The sequence below is a fragment of the Chlorocebus sabaeus genome, chromosome 27 (assembly GCF_047675955.1).
Source record: "Chlorocebus sabaeus isolate Y175 chromosome 27, mChlSab1.0.hap1, whole genome shotgun sequence".
NCBI lineage: Eukaryota > Metazoa > Chordata > Mammalia > Primates > Cercopithecidae > Chlorocebus > Chlorocebus sabaeus.
Window position 1 is genome coordinate 24,116,988 of NC_132930.1, and position 18,734 is coordinate 24,135,721.

At 41.4% G+C, this 18,734-nt stretch overlaps 2 long non-coding RNA genes across 2 annotated transcripts; one reads left to right on the forward strand and one right to left on the reverse strand.

Annotated features, from left to right (window-relative positions):
• Positions 1–45: 45 nt before the first annotated feature.
• LOC140710528 (uncharacterized) lies at positions 46–4,801 on the forward strand. The gene is made up of 4 exons (XR_012091597.1): positions 46–86; positions 660–804; positions 1,824–3,041; positions 3,282–4,801. It is a non-coding gene; the product is annotated as an uncharacterized lncRNA (long non-coding RNA).
• A 9,827-nt stretch (positions 4,802–14,628) lies between these two features.
• LOC140710529 (uncharacterized) lies at positions 14,629–17,998 on the reverse strand. Its single transcript, XR_012091598.1, has 3 exons — positions 16,702–17,998; positions 16,078–16,402; positions 14,629–15,116 (listed from the first exon to the last, which is right to left on the reverse strand). It is a non-coding gene; the product is annotated as an uncharacterized lncRNA (long non-coding RNA).
• Between the last annotated feature and the right edge of the window lie 736 nt (positions 17,999–18,734).

Here is an 18,734-nt window from a genome sequence, read left to right on the forward strand (position 1 = left end):
AGGCCCTCCACGGCGCAGGCGCGGCGCCGCTGTACAGCGCGTGCGCGGCACCCCAGCCCCGCCCCGGAGGCGTTCCCGGACCAACGGTAGTACTGCGGGGCGGTTACTAACGCTTTAGCGAGCCGCGAAGATAGGGGGCGGGGAAGAAGGAGGACGTGTACCCCTCCCTCATTCGCTGCATCACCGCGAGGGAGAGTGGGGGGCTACAAGGGGGCGGAGAGAAGAGTCCAGACGTCCCACATCCTGAGGGCGGGTTACAGCCTCGTGGAGGGCAGCAAAAGTAATTGCATGGGTCAGGAAAATCTCGAAGTCGGAAAACAGTAGCGTCCCAGTAATTTCAGTATAGGTGGGGCTTACAAGTGGCTGGCTATTTAGACGCGGTTAGCATAGGTTAGCGCTTTATTTACTTGCCAAACATTTCACAAAGCGCGTGCTATGTGTGAGGGTACCAGGCATTGTTCTAACCGCTTTGCACATTTACATGCTATAACTCCAAAATTATCGTTATCCCCATTTTACGAATGAGGAGACGAAGGCCCAGAAATTTGAACTAAGTTGTCCCCAGTGTCCCACAGCTAATTCATGGGAAATGAGCCAGATTTAGCAGCCACTGAAAGGGCCTATTTAAGAGAATTTACTCTAGCTTCTGACTCTCCTAGGTACAGACATTTACGTGAACTCATCACCTTCCCACCCCCATCCCATCCCATCGACTCTGTGCCGTATCCTGAACCGGCTGACAGAACAATGGTGCAGACTTGTTTTCGCCAACCTGGAATGAAGCAAAGTTCTTGGGCACCCAAGGTCTGCTCTCTGTTGTAAATCCTGTTCAGACCTGGTCTATTGGTTTGGATAAAGAAAGAACCGGAATCTTTCTCATCCAAACCAGTTGCCAGCATATTTTTAAGGCCACCTCCCTTCAAATTTAAAAGGAAGTGTTGAATGTAATGTCACTATAAATTAAAAGCTCTGGAAATTCACACATAAGGAGACATTCTCTCTCCCGGGGCACAAAATTGTTTAAAATTTGCAGATAGGGTTATTAACCACGAAGATCCTTTTGCTATTAGGTTCTGTTGGTTTGATTCTGTTTATTGGTTTGTTTGTTTGCTTTCTCAAGCCAAGAAGATACTCAAATTACATTCTCCTAAAGTATTTCTTAGGCAGCCTGACCAAGATAACCACAAATACCGTTTATTGTAGATGGGCAGATGCACACTTTAGAAAAGAATTCAGGATGTCTTTGAGGCTAAGTCAATCTATCAACAATTATTTCTCAGCAGACTTCTTGTGGGCATAGTGTTCAGGTGGCAATTCTTTATAGGGCAAAACAGGGAGATTATCTTTCCCCTGCTGAAAGGCACAGCGATGAAGTCACACCAGAGTGCTGAGTGCCCACCAGAGAAGATAATTCTGCTAGGGGACCAGAACAATGTAAATAACAAGCTTGTTCCTGCTCTCCAGGAGGACTCATTTCATTTATTAAATGTTTACTGAGTACCTAGTATGCCAGGCAGGGTACTCAGTGGTGAGGGTTCAGCAAGAGAGACACTTGAAAAAGGCAATTAAGTCAGCAGTCAGGGCTATGAGATAAACAGCACAGTCCCATGACTAAGGCATCTTACAATCTTTTTAAGGAGATAAAATTTACACCCATTAAACAATTAGAGGCTAATACAAGGTAGTAATCAGTTGCTAAATGGTGTAGTGCAAACTGTGTTATAGCAATAACCGTACAAAAACACAACAAATTAACAAATCACAGGGGCCAGGCTTCTTTAAACAAAGATGATTTCGTATTCTTTTTCTTCTTTTAAACATAGGGTGTTGACATTGAGAGTGTGTTGGATTGGAGTTAGAAGTGTTTATTCCTCTCACTACTGGAACCAGAAAGGAACTAAGGATCCGGCAAGCACTAAAAAGACCAAGGTCAGGCAGGCCAGGGGCCAGGAATAAACCCTCCACCGCAGATCATCTTTGCCACAGGTATATAAGTTTCCAGCTGTTAAATGACTGGCCGGAATGCACCTCGCTAAACAGAGGTACGTGTCACTGTGCATCATAGCATAAACCCTAAGAACAGAAAGGAGAAAATTCATTTCTTTGAAAGAAAACCCCAACCCTAGAATTATAGATGCTTCTATTTGCAAGCCAAACACAAACACAAGACTCCAAATGAGGCAATCGCTTTCTCCCCATGTTTCCTTTCCCACCTCCACGCTTTTGTTTTCCCTTTCCTTCACTTTCCTTCCCCTTGTTCTCACCAGCGGAAAGCTTTCTCTCCTTCCCTGTCGCCAAATCCCATTCAAAATCTACCCTGAGTTCCTTTTCCTTGGCACCTACCCGACTCCTACAGCCAGCCTATACCTCTCAATGTCCAAACCTCATGATATGCTTTTTTTTAACAGAACGTCTTCACTGTCCCATTTTCCCCAAATCATGACTTCAAACACCTGATGGGCAGCACTGAGCTCTAGAATCAGGCAAACCTGAAAAAAATAGCAATTCCACCACTTTTCAGCTTTGTTACGTGCAGACCGGTTAATCTGTCCTCAGTTTCCCCACTTTTAAATTGGGGATCCAACCATGCCCGCCCCACAAGGTTGTTAGCGGCGGCGGGAGAATAAAAGAACAAGGAAAGCCCTTCCGCGGAGCCCGGCACACAGGTGCGTTGCCATCCCTCGGGGAAAACTGGCTCTGGGCGTGCATTCTAAGCGTGTTCTTGGCTTAGGATAAACGCATCGCACTTTGTATGCCAATGTTGTTTGACTGCATCTTCTTGCAAATCCCAAACTACTGGGACGCGCCCTGCACAGACGCACAGCAGGATCCCTGCACTGCCTCCTCCTCATCCCAGAGGCAAGCCTGCCCTTCCCACGAGTCGGGCTCCCTATCTCCCTCTTCTTCCCTCGCTCCCGCACAGCCCACAGCCGGCCGCCAGCTCTGACTAGAAGAACCAGTTCCCGACTGGCGGGCGCGGCAGGGCGCCTGCGCCACCGCAGCCCTGCGCATGCCCGCTGCCTGCCGCCGGCTTCCCCCAGGTGCGCGAGTTCTCAGGCTCGTGGGTTCCGGGACGCCGCGCGCCGCGGCATGCCCGGCTTCCGGCTCCCACTATCTGGGCTGGGCGCCCGGCTGCCGCGAGATGACGTCACCGCGTGGGCGGGCGCGGCGTACTGTCAGTGGAGAGGGCGGTGGGCGTGGGGCGGGAGTAGGGGTGGAGGCGCAGAAGTGGGGAATTCCGGCGCCTGGCCCTCCCACTGATCGTCTCTTTCCCGCCTTAGACTTCCTCGCATGGCCCTGGAATGTTGGGACTGACCCAGCAGGGTGGTCCAGTCTGTTTCGATTGCTCTTGATGGTGAAGCCCCTCGGAGAGCTGCATTTGGTGGAAACCCTGTTAGGTACCAAGTTTTCCCGCTGACCGTCCACGGACGCTAACAAGAGACTCGAGGTGCTGAGAACTTTGGAAACACCTCTAAAGTGATATAGACAATGTGATGGCTCCATTCCATCAATGAAGCCCTAGCATAAAAATGGGGTCCTCAAATTGTTTGATAAAGCACTAGGAATAGAAGTGACACCGTGGAAGTAACTTATTAGCAAGACCCTTGCTCCCTAAACCCAATAAAGCATGAGGTAGTCCTCAGGTGGTGTAGTGATGGTGGAAAAATTTATTGCTGCTTTCTCTGGGAGCAGAGGAAGGAAGTCTTTGTAAATGTCTTGCATCCAGGGTAGGAATTCAAAAAGTGTAGATTTAACTTAGCTAACATAGTTTTTTAAAAGTCACTCAACAGAAGCAAGTCAACTTTGCCCGCTAAAGCCCAGTGCAGTCAGAGGGCATGTGGGGGTGAGTCGTTTATATTATTAAATAGGGTATGTTTGCTCTATACTGCTTAATTTGAGGTGTTACATGAATATTATTGATCACATGATAACTGACAGGTGCTAAAGCAGTAGGAATGTTGACATTTTCCATAAAAAGAGGACTAGAATTGTGATGGAGCTAAAGTAAAGATCATCACAATTGAAAATGGTGAGAAAATGATGGTTATCAAAAAGATGAATAAGTGTTGATGAGGATGTGGAGAAAAGGAAACCCTGGTATACTGTTAGTGGAAATGTAAATTAGGATACCCATTCTGGAAAGTGGTATGGAGGTTTCTAAAAAACTAGGAATAGAATTATCGTATGATCCAGCAACCCCACTTCTGAGTATATATCCAAAGGAATTGAAATCAGTATGTCAATGAGATATCTGCACTACCATGTTCATTTCAGCATTATTTACAATAGCCAAGATATGGAAGCAACCCAAATGTCCATCAACAGATGAATGGATAAGGAAAATAGGGTATATACACACAGTGGAATAGTATAGAGCCTTAAAAAAGAAGGAAATTCTTCATTCACTGCAACATAGATGGAACTGGAGGACATTGTGCTAAGTGAAATAAGCCAGGCACAGAACAACAAATACTGTATGACCCCACATGTGTGGAATCTAAAAAAAAAGTTCATCTCATAGAAACAGTATAAAGATGATTACCGGAGGCTGGTAAGTGGGAATCGGGGGAGGGACTGGGGAAAGGGAAGATGCTGACCAAAAGGTACAAGGTTACTGTTAGACTGGAGGACTATGTTTTAGTGACCTATTGTACTTCACAGTAGCCACAGTTAACAATATCTATTTCAAAATTGCTAAAAAGATAGATTTTTAACATTCTCACTACAAAAAAGGTTAAGTCGGTGAGATAATAGATATATTAGCTCAGTTGAATTGTTCTACAGTGTACATACAGCTCAAAACATTGTACCCCATAAATATACACAATTAATATTTGTCAATTAAAAATTCATTTTAAAAATATAGTGTCTGTGAGTTGTGAGGCAGGAAGCTGCCAGTGGGTTCCCTACAGCACTTTAAGAGATTATCTAAAAAGGAATTACCTACTTTCAATCTTAAAGTATACAAAACACCTACTTTAGAAAAAGATGCAACGCAACAAATAGCAAGGAGAAGAAAAGTGGGCCTGTTTAAAAGCTTCAAAGGGCTGCCTACCTCCCTCTGCTTTTGTGGAAAATCCATCCAGGGACTGGAAATTTAAACTCCTTAAGTTTGAATGTATTTTTAAAAATGGCCATAAGTACAGCCATCTGAAGCCTAAACCCTTCATAAGGTGAAGAACTCCTGTATTTTTGTTCCAGTAAAACCAGGTCCTTATGCTAATACCTAGATAGAGGGTTGTTGTAAAGTAAAAATGATTGTAAAGGTGCCTGGTGCATAGTTAGCTATTATTATTTAAACCCTTAAGGGTATGGAAAACGAGAGTTTGTTTTGAGTTGAATTTTGCAAAAAAGGAAAGTAGAAAAAAAGAACACTTGAACAATCTACAAGAGCACATACAACAAAGGTACACACACAGAAATCTTTACAGGGCTGTATGCCTAAAGTGACATTTGAAAGTTCTCTAGAAAACAGACCTGATGCAAAGGCTCATATAACAATTCTTTAGGGAGTAGGATTTCCTTCAACAATTCCTTCAACCCTGGGGAAGCAAAAGTGAGGAGAAGACATGAGCCACGCACAGAAGGAGGCAGAAAAATATCTAGGCGATACACCACTGAGCTGGCTGCTCAGTCTCTCACGATGTCTCCATAGTAGAGACCACTCTGTTTTGGAACAGTGTGAGAAGAAGGGAGAAAAATGGAACTTTTGGCTCCCATCAGTCAAAGGTTTCTGCAGGAGGTGCAAACTCCCCCACACTTTTCAGTCATGCCACCTGCCGCTCCAGGCAGCTGCCAGAGAAGCCAGATCCCTGAACAGCAGTGGCATTATACATGCATGAGCTGAGCCAGCAAGTGAATGGGTGCCAGGAGCACTCCCCACTGTCCACCTGCAGCCTGCAGTTTCCCAGGAGGATCTGCCACCTCTGTAACAAAAGGGAAGCCCCGGGGGAAAGAAAAAAAAAAGGCTGGAGATTCAAGGCATTAACCAGGCATTATTGGCATTATTAAAGTTGTGCCCAAAAGCAGCATGAGAGACCTGGAGCAAGGGGAACATCACATCTTGGCCCCTACCACCAAGGCAGCCACAGAGCTCAACAAGCCACACTCCAAGAAAGATTGAAACATCCCTTCTGCAACCTGTGAGGATGCTGTTATGGTGTAAAGTTCCTGGATAGTAATAGTAGCATTCAACATAAAACTATTACCAGATAAATCCAGGGAGGCACTTAAGCTGCGTTCAACTTTATGATAATGGCAAAGACATAGAAGAACCAAGGCATTGTGAACTAAGAAAAGCCCTTTGTGTTTATACATCAAATATTGAATGCATTTTAGGGTCAGGGGCTATATTAGATGCTAAGATCAAAAATGAGTAAGATAATTTCTAGTCCAGAATCCAAGGAGCTCACAGGCATACAATAGCACCAAGAAGATAGATATTTCTTTTATTTATTTATGCTTTGTTAATTGTTTAAAAATATCTGTCACCATGAAATGCTGGTTCCACAGTCTCTGGTATATAGTTAAATCATTTTAAGAAAATAGTTTATTTCAAGATGTTCTACCTCAAAATTTAATGTCAGGTAAATTTGTAAATGATCCCATATTTCACATAATGTAGTTGCCAGGAACTGGTAAAATCAGGCATTTGTCTTGATGTGTTTATATTTACACAAAGGTGTTTCAGAATGTGTTTTCAATGAGGAAGAATAATAATTAAAAGAGAGTTCGAGGACAAGCCTTCTGACATGGAAACGAAGGAAAATAGGAAGTCTGGAAATGTGGAGGTTTCAATTACAGAGGAGCACATTCCCAGAGCATTATTGTAAACACGAAAGAAGATCAGATTTTAAAAGTTGTTTCTTGGCCAGGCGCGGTGGCTCACGCACGCCTGTAATCCCAACACTTTGGGAGGCTGAGGCAGGTGGATCATGAGGTCAGGATGTCAAGACTATCCCGGCTAATACAGTGAAACCCCGTCTCTACTAAAAATACAAAAAATTAGCTGGGCGTGGTGGTGGGCACCTGTCGTCCCAGCTACTCGGGAGACTGAGGCAGGAGAATGGTGTAAACCTGGGAGGCAGAGGTTGCAGTGAGCTGAGATCGCGCCACTGCACTCCAGCCTAGGTGACAGAGCGAGACTCCATCTCAAAAAAAACAAACAAACAAAAAACGGGGGCGGGGAGTGGAATTCTTGGTAAATTCTGAAGGTGGAATCAACAGGATTGATATTTATTTATTTATTTATTTATTTATTTATTTATTTATTTATGACAGGGTCTCGCCCTGTCACCGAGGCTGGAGTACAGTGGCACAATCATGGCTCACTGCAGCCTTGACTTCTCGGGCTGAATCGATCCTTCCCGTCTTAGCCTCCTGAGTAGCTGAGACCACAGGCTTGTGCCACCACAACCAGCTAATTTTTGTATTTTTTTTTGTAGAGATAGGAGTCTCGTCATGTTGCCTAGGCTGGTATCCAACTCCTGGGATCAAGTAATCCTCCCGCCTCCATCTCCCACAGTGCTGGAATTATAGGTGTGAGCCACTGCACCCAGCCTCAATGGGATTTATAGACCAACTGAATACATTGTGTGAGAGGAGTAAGTCAAGGATAACAATGAAATGTTTACTTTAAGCAACTGGAAGAATGGAGTTGCCATCAACCAAGATGTGGAAGACTGAGAAGAGCAAGTGATGGCAGGACAGCAGAAACTCAGTTTTGCATATGTTCACTTTGAGATACCTAATAGGCATCCAGGTGGAAATGTCAGTGAGTAATTGGACATAGAGGCCAGGAATTCAGACGAAAAGCCCAAGCTGGAGATTTAGATTTAGGAGTCACCAGCACATAGACAACATTTAAAGCAATTACACTGTTTACAGTTTCCCCAGACATACCCTTTCTGTCTCATCCTCCATGCACTAAGTAAATAAAAGAACTTGATAGCTGAGCATGGTGGTGCGCACCTGTAGTCCCAGCTATCAGGAGGCTGAGGCAGGAGAATCATTTGAACTTGGGAGATGGAGGTTGTGGTAAGCCAAGATCATACCATTGCACTCCAGCCTGGGCAACAGAGTGATACTCTGTCTCAGAAAAAAAAAAAAAAAAAAACTTATACTTCTCACAGCAAGGTACACATTTATAGACATCACTACTCATAGAAATACTGTAGTACAAAATAAGCATTTAAATAGCAAATAAGGTTTAGTTTAATAGCCGAAAAGTAAGTTTATGAAGGGGAATTCAGTAGCTTGAGTTTACATCTTTTGCACCTGAAGTTTGAGTGTTAAGGAGATCATTTCATAGTAAAAGAAAAAGTATTTGGAACCATTCAACCCTGGAATCAGTCCACTCTCTTTGCTATTAAGAAAGGAATTACATGTCTGTATTAGTTTCCTAGGCTTGTGTATTAGAGTTCTCCACAGAGACAGAACCAATGGGATGGATGGATAGATGGATGGATAGGAGGGTATTTATTAGGGGAATTGGCTCATGCCATTATGGAGGCTGAGAAATCCCATGACAGGCCCTCCACAATCTGAAGACCCAGGAAAGCTGGTAGCGTGGCTCAGTCCACATCTGAAAGCCTCAGAACCAGAGAAGTCAATGGTGTAACTCAATCTGAGGCTGAAGGCCTGTGAACCTGAGAGATTGGGAGGTGCTAGTGCCAGTCCCAGAGTCTAAAGGCTGGGAAATCTGAAGTTGTGATGTCCAAGGGCAGCAGAAGAAGGGTGTCCCAGCTCTAGAAGAGAAAGAAAGAGAATTTGCCCTTTCCTTCCGTGCTTGTTTCATCCAGGCCCCTAAGTGATTGGATGGTGCCTGCTCACATTGAGGGTGGATCTTTCCCACACAATCCACCAACTCACATACCAGTCTCCTCCGGAACCACCCTCACAGACAAGCCCAGAAATAATTAATGCCTTACCAGCTATCTAGGTGTCCCTTAGTTCAATCAAGTCAACACCTAAAATTAACCATCACAGGCTGCCATAAAAGTTCCACAGACTGGGTGGCTTAACCAGCAGAAATTTATTGTCTCACAGTTCTGCAGCTACAACTCCAAATCCAGGTGTCAGCAGAATTGGTTCCTTCTGAGGACTGTGAGCAAGGGATCTGTACAGGCCTCTCTCCTGGGTTTCTAGATGAACATCTTTTCCCTACATCTCTCATCATCTTCCTGCATGTCTGTCTCTAAATTTCCCCCTTTTCTTTTTCTTTCTTTCTTTCTTTTTTCTTTTTTTCTTTTTTTTTTTTTTTTTGAGACGGTCTCACTCAAGCTGGAGTGCAGTGGCACAGTCACAGCTCACTGCAGCCTCATCCCCTCTTGGTTCAGGCAATCCTCCCACCTCAGCCTCCAAAGTAATTGGGACTACAGGCATGTGCCGCCATGCCTGGCTAATTTTTCTATTTTTTGTGGAGATGAGGTTTCACCATGTTGCCCAGGCTGTTTGGAGCTCCTGGGCTCAAGCGATCCACCTGCCTCAGCCTCCCAAAGTGCTGGGATTACAGGTGTGAGCCACTGCACCAGGCCCCAATTTCCCCATTTTATTAATATAAGGACACCAGCTATACTGAATTAGGACCCACCCTAATGACCTCATTTTAACTTGATTACCTCTGTAAATAAACTATCTCCAAATACAGTCACACTCTGAGGTACAGGGAATTGAGACTTCGGCATATGAATTTGAGAGAGGGCACAATACGACCCACAAAATGCCTAAGTAAAGCAATAAACCTAAATCTCAAGACTGCCTTGAGGCTTCAATGAGATACTTACAGTATCTGATCCTGTACCTGGCATATAGCAGCCAATCAAATTGTAGAGTGGCAGAGAATACGGTTTAACCACCAATGGTAATCTATGTACAATCCCCCAAAAAAACTTTCTACTAACGTAAGCTGGCTATAAAAGTAATGAAAAGGTTACTTCCTCTTAGAGCCAACCAAATGTTGCAGATGTAAGTATGTCTGGGCAACCCTAAAACCTGAGAAATGTATTTAGGATTTAAAGTTGGCATGATATGGATTTAGTGGTTCACCCAACAGCAAGAGGATCTTCATTTATCTGTGTGGTAATTTGAAATGAAAGCTCTTTCATTTGCAAAGGGCATTAGTCTTTCATCATATATGTATCAAGTTACTACTAATGCCAGTCACTTGCTGGACGTCTGAGGTTAAAGAGACAGATCGCCTGCTCACAAGAAATGTTCCATCTAATGATGGAGACAGATTAACAAGTATTTACAGTAAAAATGTGATAATCAGGGTAAAAATAGAATGCTGCATAACCACAGTCCGACTGGGGCACTAGGGAAGATTTCTTAGAGGAAATAGCAGTTGAGATGACTTTGAAGGTCAGGAGGTATTACCAAATTAAAGGTTAACCAGAGAAAGAGGAAGGAAAGGCATCCTAATCAGAAGTAATATCTGAACCTTTTTAAATATATAAAGTGAAAACTTTCTTACGGAAGAGTAAATATGCAGTCTTTGAAGAACAGCCATATTGTGTTCAACATTTTCATGTAAATTGGCCAGGCGCGGTGGCTCAAGCCTGTAATCCCAGCACTTTGGGAGGCCGAGACGGGCGGATCACGAGGTCAGGAGTTCGAGACCATCCTGGCTAACACGGTGAAACCCCGTCTCTACTAAAAAATACAAAAAAAAAAAAAAAAAAAAAAAAAAACTAGCCGGGCGAGGTGGCAGGCGCTTGTAGTCCCGGCTACTCAGGAGGCTGAGGCAGGAGAATGGCGTAAAAACCCGGGAGGCGGAGCTTGCAGTGAGCTGAGATCCGGCCACTGCACTCCAGCCTGGGCGATACAGCGAGACTCCGTCTCAAAAAAAAAAATAATAATAATAATAATAATAATAATTGGATAATAGATCTTTCTTGGCATCATAAGGCCCATGTGTCTGTGTGTGTATGTGTGTGCATGAGGCCCGTGTGTGTGTGTGTGTGAGATTTATTTTGACACGATGTCTTGCTCTGTCATCCAGACTGGAGTGCAATGGCACAGTCTCAGCTCACTGCAGCCTCAACCTCCTGGGCTCAAGCAATCCTCCCACCACCTCAGCCTCCCAAGTAGCTAGGACTACAGGCACGCAACATGACAGCCCAGCTAATTTTTGTTTATTTTTTGTAGAGACAGGGTCTCAAACTCCAGGACACAAGCAATCTACCTACTTCAGCCTCCCAAAGTGCTCATATTACACATGTGAGACACCACACCCAGCCACTGTTTGTGTATTTTAACACTGAACCACTTGGAAAGCACCTGGTATACCATATTATCTGAAAGATATAAACCTAAAAGCCTATTTCTATATAATAAGCAATGTGGTTAGACAGATGAAAGAAACCTACATTAATGTGTATCAAGAGGAGAAGAAATGGGTGGGACAGTATCTTTGGAAAAGCTAGCTGCTTACTGTTATAAAGTAGAAGAAAGAAAGAACATACAGCAAAAGAGCTTCTGAGAATTTGATAAATGGTATTTATTTTTTGGCTGCCAGGAAGCTCAAAGCTAACTTTGCTGTAAAATTTTAATAACCATGTAGAAACTTAAACCTATGTAACAGTTTACTCTTTCCTCTCAGTGTTCATTCCTGTTCTATGAAAATGGTGGTTCTACACATACAAGTGAAGAATAAAACAGAAGAGTCTATTGAATTTGGGTTATGTTTAGTTGCACATGTCCTTAGTACATGTGCAGGAGCAAAAGTGCAGTAAACATTTAAATGTAATACAGAGAGACAGAGATTCGGTGTAAGAAATTGGCTACATGATTTTGGAAGCTAAAAAGTCCCATAATCTGTAGTTGACAAGCCAGAGACCCAGGAGAGCCAGTGGTGTGGCTTAGTCGGAGGGCAGGAGAAAACTGATGTCTCTGCTCAAGCAGTCGTGCAGAGAGGTAGTGAATCTCCTTTTCCTCACCTTTTCATTCTATTCAGGACCTGGACAGATTGGGTGATGCCCAGCCATATTTGGGAGAGCAGTCTGCTTTACTCAGTCTACCAATTCCAATGCTAATGTTTAACCAAATATCTGGGCACCTTGTGGCCAGTCATATTAAAATTAACCACCATATCACTCTATCTTAATGACTACCAAACCCATTACTCCAGCTTAGAGCTATCTTGTGAACTCCAGACTCATACTGACGGTTCTACTTGGATACATAATAAGCATCTCAAATTCACATGCTCAAAAACCATGCTCCTGATATTTTCCTCAAAACCTACTTCTCCTGATAGTCCCCATCTTAGTCAATGACTGCTCTATCCTTCTTCACATTCACCAAATCCTGTTGATTCTATCAATGAAATAGAAAAATCATCTGATCTTTTCTTACCACCTTACAGGTACCACTATGGTACAAGAAAACATCAATTCTTGCCTGGGTTGTTGCGATTTTCTCTTAACTGCTTTCCCTGTTTTGCCTGTGCCCTCCAGTGTCTGTTTCTGATGCATCTGAAAGAGGTCATGTTAGTTCTCTCTTTAAAACCTTTAAACAGCTTGGAGTAAAAGCAATAATGATCAACAGGCCCCTGCATGATCTGGCCCCAGTTACCTTTCTGACCTCATTTCCTATTGTTCTCCTTCTCATTCAGTCTGCTGGAGCCATTCAGTCTCATCACCTGTCCTAGAATAAACTAGGCACAACCTTTCCTCAGGGATTTTGCATTTGCTTTTCCTTCTGTCTAGAATGTTCTTTGAACAAATATTCACAATAGTTACTTTCTCATCTTTCTCCTTCAGCTCTTTGCACAGATGTCCCTTCTCAGTGGCGTCTTGTCTGACAACTCACTTTAAAATTGTAACCCTCACATCCACCCACAGTTGCTTCTTAACTTCCATGCCTGCATTGGCCTTCTCCATAACCCTTATCACTACCTAAAATATTATAGATTGCTTGTGTTTATAATATTGTCAGTCTCTCCCAGGAGAGTGTGAGTTCCACGAGGTTAGGCATTTTATCCCCTGAGCCTAGAAGAGTGCCTGGTAGCATAGCCATTCAATTACTATTTGGTGGATATTGAACAAATCAATGACTGAACACATAGATTCAAAACCCAAGTAGGAGTTTCTGCCAAAAAAAAGGGGGGGTGTCATTCACATATGGGTGTATGGGTGGAAGCTGGAATTGTGATCAAGTGGCAGGTTACTGAGTGAGAGAGAATGTACAAAGAGAAGATTAGAGGGTTGAAATCCATCTTAGGAGCAGGCAGAGAAAGTTAGAATGAAGGAGCCTGAAAATCAGTAACAGGAGTATAGAAGGAGAACCAGGAGAGAGAGAGCAACGAGAAGGTAGACATACTCTCAATGGGAGTGGTTGGCAGTGGCCAGTGTAGCAGAAAGGTTAAGACTAGCACTAAAAAGTATCCATAGATATTGCTTAGTTTTTAAGAAAATAAATAAATGGAGATCATCTTACACCATATATCGAACTCCAGATGGGTAAAGTGTTGAATGCAAAAATTTGATAAATATAATCTTGATGAGAAAGAATTTTCTAAGCTTAAAATAAATTATATAATTTACAAACTGATAAATTTGACTCCATTAAAATGAAAAACATTCTCCATATTGAAAAGAAGCTCAAAATGAAAATGCTAAAATAAAGTGGAAAAATATGTGCAATCCATTTGACAATGGAAGAATTTTTTATATTTAAAAAAGCTCTTACAATAAGAAAAACCTTAAGATTCTGATGCCTAAAAAGGTAAAAATATAAACAAACATTCCACAAAAGTATAAATATAAGCAGTTGAAAAATGATCTACTTGACTAATTAATGAAGTGCCAATTAAGACAATAAGATTTTTTTCTCCTATTAACAAGGTTTAAAAATATAATCATGGCATATGAACTGAAACAGAATTACCTATGTACTATCAGTAAACCTAAATGCGTACAATCCATTTTACACAGTCATTAAAAAATATAAGATATTCAGAATAGCCAAAAGGTAAAAACCACTCAAATGACCATCAACAGTTGAATTGATAAATGAAATGTATAGATTTAGATATATACACGATGGCATATTATTCAGTCTTAAAAAGGAATAAAATTCGGATACATGCTACAACATGTATGAGCCTTGAGAAACATTATGGTAAGTGAAAAAAGCCAAACACAAAAGGATAAATATTATATGATTCCACTTATAGGAGTGATATTGTTTGGCTGTGTCCCCACCCAAATCTCATCTTCAATTGTAGCTCCCATAATTCCCATGTGTTGTGGGAGAGACTTGGTGGAAGATAATTGAATCATGGGGGCAGTTTCCCCCATACTGTTCTCATGGTAGTGAATAAGTCTCATGAGAGCTGATGGTTTTATAAGGAGAAATCCTTTTCACTTGGTCCTCATTCTTCTCTTGCCTGCCACCATATAAGATATGCCTTTGCTGCTCCTTCACCTTCTGCCATGATTGTGAGGCTTCCCCAGCCATGTGAGACTGTGAGTCCATTAAACCTCTTTCTCTTTATAAATTACCCAGTCTCAGGTATGTCTTTAGTAGCAGCATGAGAAAAGACTAATACAAGGAGGTACCTAGAATAGTCAAATTTCTAGAGAAAGAAAGTAGAATAGTGGTTGCCAAGGTTGGGGAAGGAGGGAATGGAAGTTACTGTTAACAGTTAGAAGTTCGGTTTGGGATGATGAAAAAGTTCTGGAGATGGATAATAGTGATAGTTGCCCAACATTGCGAATGTATCTAAGGCCACTAAATTGTACACTTAGAAATAGTTTAGATTGTCAATATTATATTATTTATTTTATATTTTACCACAATAAGGAAAGTCTTGAAAAAACAGAGAAGTTTACAATAACCCAGTAATTACACTTTTAGAAATGGCTCTTGTGGAAATAGACCAAAATTTAAGTAAAGATGTTTATCAGAAAGTTATTTATCATTGCAAAACAACTCTCAGAAACGATATAATGGTGAAATAAATGATGGCACATTCCCACTAAGCTGGCAGCCCCAGGACACCAGGAACTTTGGCTGTTCTTGCTCTCCATCTCATCTCCACCGCCTTCCTGTACTTGACACGTAGAAGATGCTCAGCAAATACTTGTTGATTTCATTAATATGGTGAAATGCTATGTAGGAGAATATTTATACAGGATTTTAATGATCGGAAAATAGTCTGTTATAATAAGTGGAAAAAACAGGATAAGACTTGTATATATTATTTGATTTCAACTATACAAAGCAGAGGTTCTTCGCATGTGAAATAATGAATTCCCTCATTGTTTCAGCCAATCTGAACTGCAGTTTATAACACCTGAAAACATCCCAAGGGATCCTTCCACCCACACAAGAACTTTACTCATAAAGAGTGCTTATGCTTTCTCATAGGTTATTAAAGAGAAAAGCGGAAAGTAGAAAAAAATAGTGGTACCATTAATAAAAGTGACTTGACAGCAAAGGAAAAAACAGGAAAATTATTTAAACAAAACACAAAAAAGCAACTGTATCACCATAAAACACAGCTGGCTGCAACCATTTAGCATAGGATTGCAGTTTTACAGAGCTGAACAACTTCTTCAGCTATCCTTACAGTAATGGATATTTGTAATAATGATCCTGAGTCACTAATAAAAATATCCAGTTTGTACAATATATTTTGTTTGAGAAGATGGAGCATTATATAATACAGTTTAGAAGGATTTTCATTACAATGCTTTAAATATTTCAAAGTTTTGGGACTTATGAAATTAAAATCTTCTGGAAAATTCACTTAGCTAGAACTTCTCATTTTCCCGATAACATTCAAGAGAAATGAAAAGCTATTTTATTTGACGATCTAAAATTCTTGTATTTATGTTGGAATTTGGGTTTTCCTAAGACCTGGAGTACATAACAGGTCACCTAGGATGGGGCAGAGGGCTGATTTAAAATGCAGTTTTCTCGGCTCGTCCCCTAAAGATTCTAGTTTAGTGGGTCTGGGATGATGTTTAAGTACTAGCACTTCTAACAGACACTTCAGATGTTTGGCCTAGACCTGAAATAGTGGAATCAAGATATGAAGACTTAATTGAGGAATTACTAGAGAGTTACCTGCTTTATTTTAAGGTTATACAGTTTGGATGTCCCCTCCAAATCCCACGTTGAAATATTTTCTCCAGTGTTGGAGATGGATGTGGTAGGAGGTGTTTGGATTGCAGGGCTGGGTTCCTCATGAAAGGCTTGGTGCCATCCCGTTGGTGATGTGTGAGTTCACATGAGTTCTGGTTGTTTGAGAGTGTGTAGCCCTTCCACACTCTCTCTTGTTCCCTCTCTCGCCATGTGACAGGCCTGTTCCTGCTTCACCTTTTGTCATAAGTAAAAGCTCCCTGAGGCCTCCCCAGAAGCTGAGCAGGTGCTGGTGCCATGCTTGTACAACCTGCAGAATCATGATTCAATTAAACCTCTTTTCTTTGTAAATTACCTGGTCTCAGGTACTCCTTTATAGCAACGCAAATAACTGCCTGACACAAAGGTAATTGAGGATCATATCTGTCTTGACTTTACCAAGATTATATGTTTCTGTTTTTAACAGGAAAGAACTCTTGCTCTGCTATTAATAAAGTTTAAAATTTAGTTTGGGCTAACAACTTTATCTCAGATTTCATATTTACTGTTGATAAAATTGTGATATAGTATATGCCATTAATGGTCTCCAATGTTAATGCTACATTTTACCAGATGTCTTCACGGGGTGCTTCCACACCATCTCTTCTTTCTCTGTTTGAGATGTTGAATTCCAACCTCTGATACCTAGATGAAGGATGGGTTATCTATAAGACATTGGGAAAAGCATTATGTGAATATGGAAGAGTCTTAATCAAATGTGTTACATGACTGAAAACTTTGGGGAGACATAGATTTACTTGGATATGACATTTATATGTAGGGACCTTAACCAAACAAGCATGAAGCTTTAAAAAGTGTCATGTGACCACTTTGCAAAAAATTTTTAATACAGGAATTATTTTACAACTCATTAATTTCCATTATGTTTTATGTTTCTGGCAGTGGAAGAATTTTTGTTACTGCTTCTTCTCCTTCCCCTTTTCTTTTCCATGACAAGCCTGTGCTCAGAAACAACCTCTAGTCACCCAGATATCCCTAGAAACGTATCATGCATGCTGCCTGAAAGACTTGTTCATTCTTAAAACCACCGATCATATATTACCTCCTCCAAAAGCCTTTGCCTAATTGCCCAGGAAGACTTAGTTCTTCCTTTTTCTGTGAAAGAACAGAGAAAAATGAAAATGTTTCTACGATTTCATTTATTCATTCAACAATTTAGCAACTACTCTGTTACAAAAGAGTGTCTAGATGACATTTCATTAAAAAAACATGGAAATAGGCCAAGCACAGTGGCTCACGTCTATAATCCCAGCATTTGGGGAGGCTGAGGCAGGCAAATTGCTTGAGCCCAGGAGTTCAAGACCAGCCTGGGCAACATGGTGAAACCCTGTCTTCACAAAAACAATAAGAAGGAGAGAAAGAGAAAGACAGACAGACAGACAGAAAGAAAAAGAAAGAAAGAAAGAAAGAAAGAAAGAAAGAAAGAAAGAAAGAAGAAAGAAAGAGAGAGAGAGAAAGAAAAGAAAAGAAAGAAAGAAAAGAAAGAAAGAAAGAGAGAAAGAAAGAAAAAAGAAAGAGAGAGAAAGAAAAGAAAAGAGAAAGAAAAGAAAAGAAAGAAAGAAAAAAAGAAAGAAGAGAGAGAGAAAGAAAGAAAAGAAAGAAAGAAAGAAAAGAAAGAAAGAAAGAGAGAGAGAAAGAGAGAGAGAAAGAAAGAGAGGGAGGTAGGTAGGTAAAGGAAGGAAAGCCATGTGTGGTGGTGCATGCCTATAGTCCCAGCTACCCAGTAGGCAGAGGTAGGGGGCTCACCTGTCCCCAGGAGTTGGAGGCTGCAGTGAGCCATGATCGCACCACTGCACTCCAGCCTGGGCGACAGAGTAAGACCCTGAAAAAAAAAAATAAAAAGAAAGAAAGAGAGAAGGAAGGAAGGAAGGGAGGAAGGAAGGAAGGAAGGAAGGAAGGAAGGAAGGAAGGAAGGAAGGAAGGAAGGAAGGAAGGAAAAGAAAGAAAGAAAGAAAGAAAGAAAGAAAGAAAGAAAGAAAGAAAGAAAGAAAGAAAGAAAGAAAGAAAGAAAGAAAGAGAAAGAAAGAGAGAGAGAGAGAGAAAGAAGAAAGAAAGAGAAAGAAAGAAAGAAAGAAAGAAGGAAAGAAAGAAAGAAAAAGAAAGAAAGAAAGAAAGAAAGAAAGAAAGAAAGAAAGAAAGAAAGAAAGAAAGAAAACAAGGAAATGTAAAGGGGGAAGCACACTTGAGGGATGACGTCAGGTGAGAAGATGTTGAGCTTGAGTTGCCTGCAAACCCCCCCAGATGCAGCAGGTCTGGAATGGAGATGCAGAATCCAGACTGAAGATGTAGTGGGGAACCATCAGCAAAAGCAGGCCTGGGCAGAACCACATATACAATTTGTGGGGCCTGATAAAAAATAAAAATGTGGGGGCCCTTGTTCAAAGAGCAGGAAAAAAGTGCCATTAAAATGATTAAAGGTACTAAGGTCCTAAAATATAAAATATTCCCTTTCTTCCAAGATCTCTCTTTCTCTCTCAACATGTCATGGTGGTTTTTTAATTCACTATTTCATATTGCTTTAAATGAAGATTTTAAATTACTGGCATGAATTTTACTGTTCATCTTTATGTTGTTCAATGCCA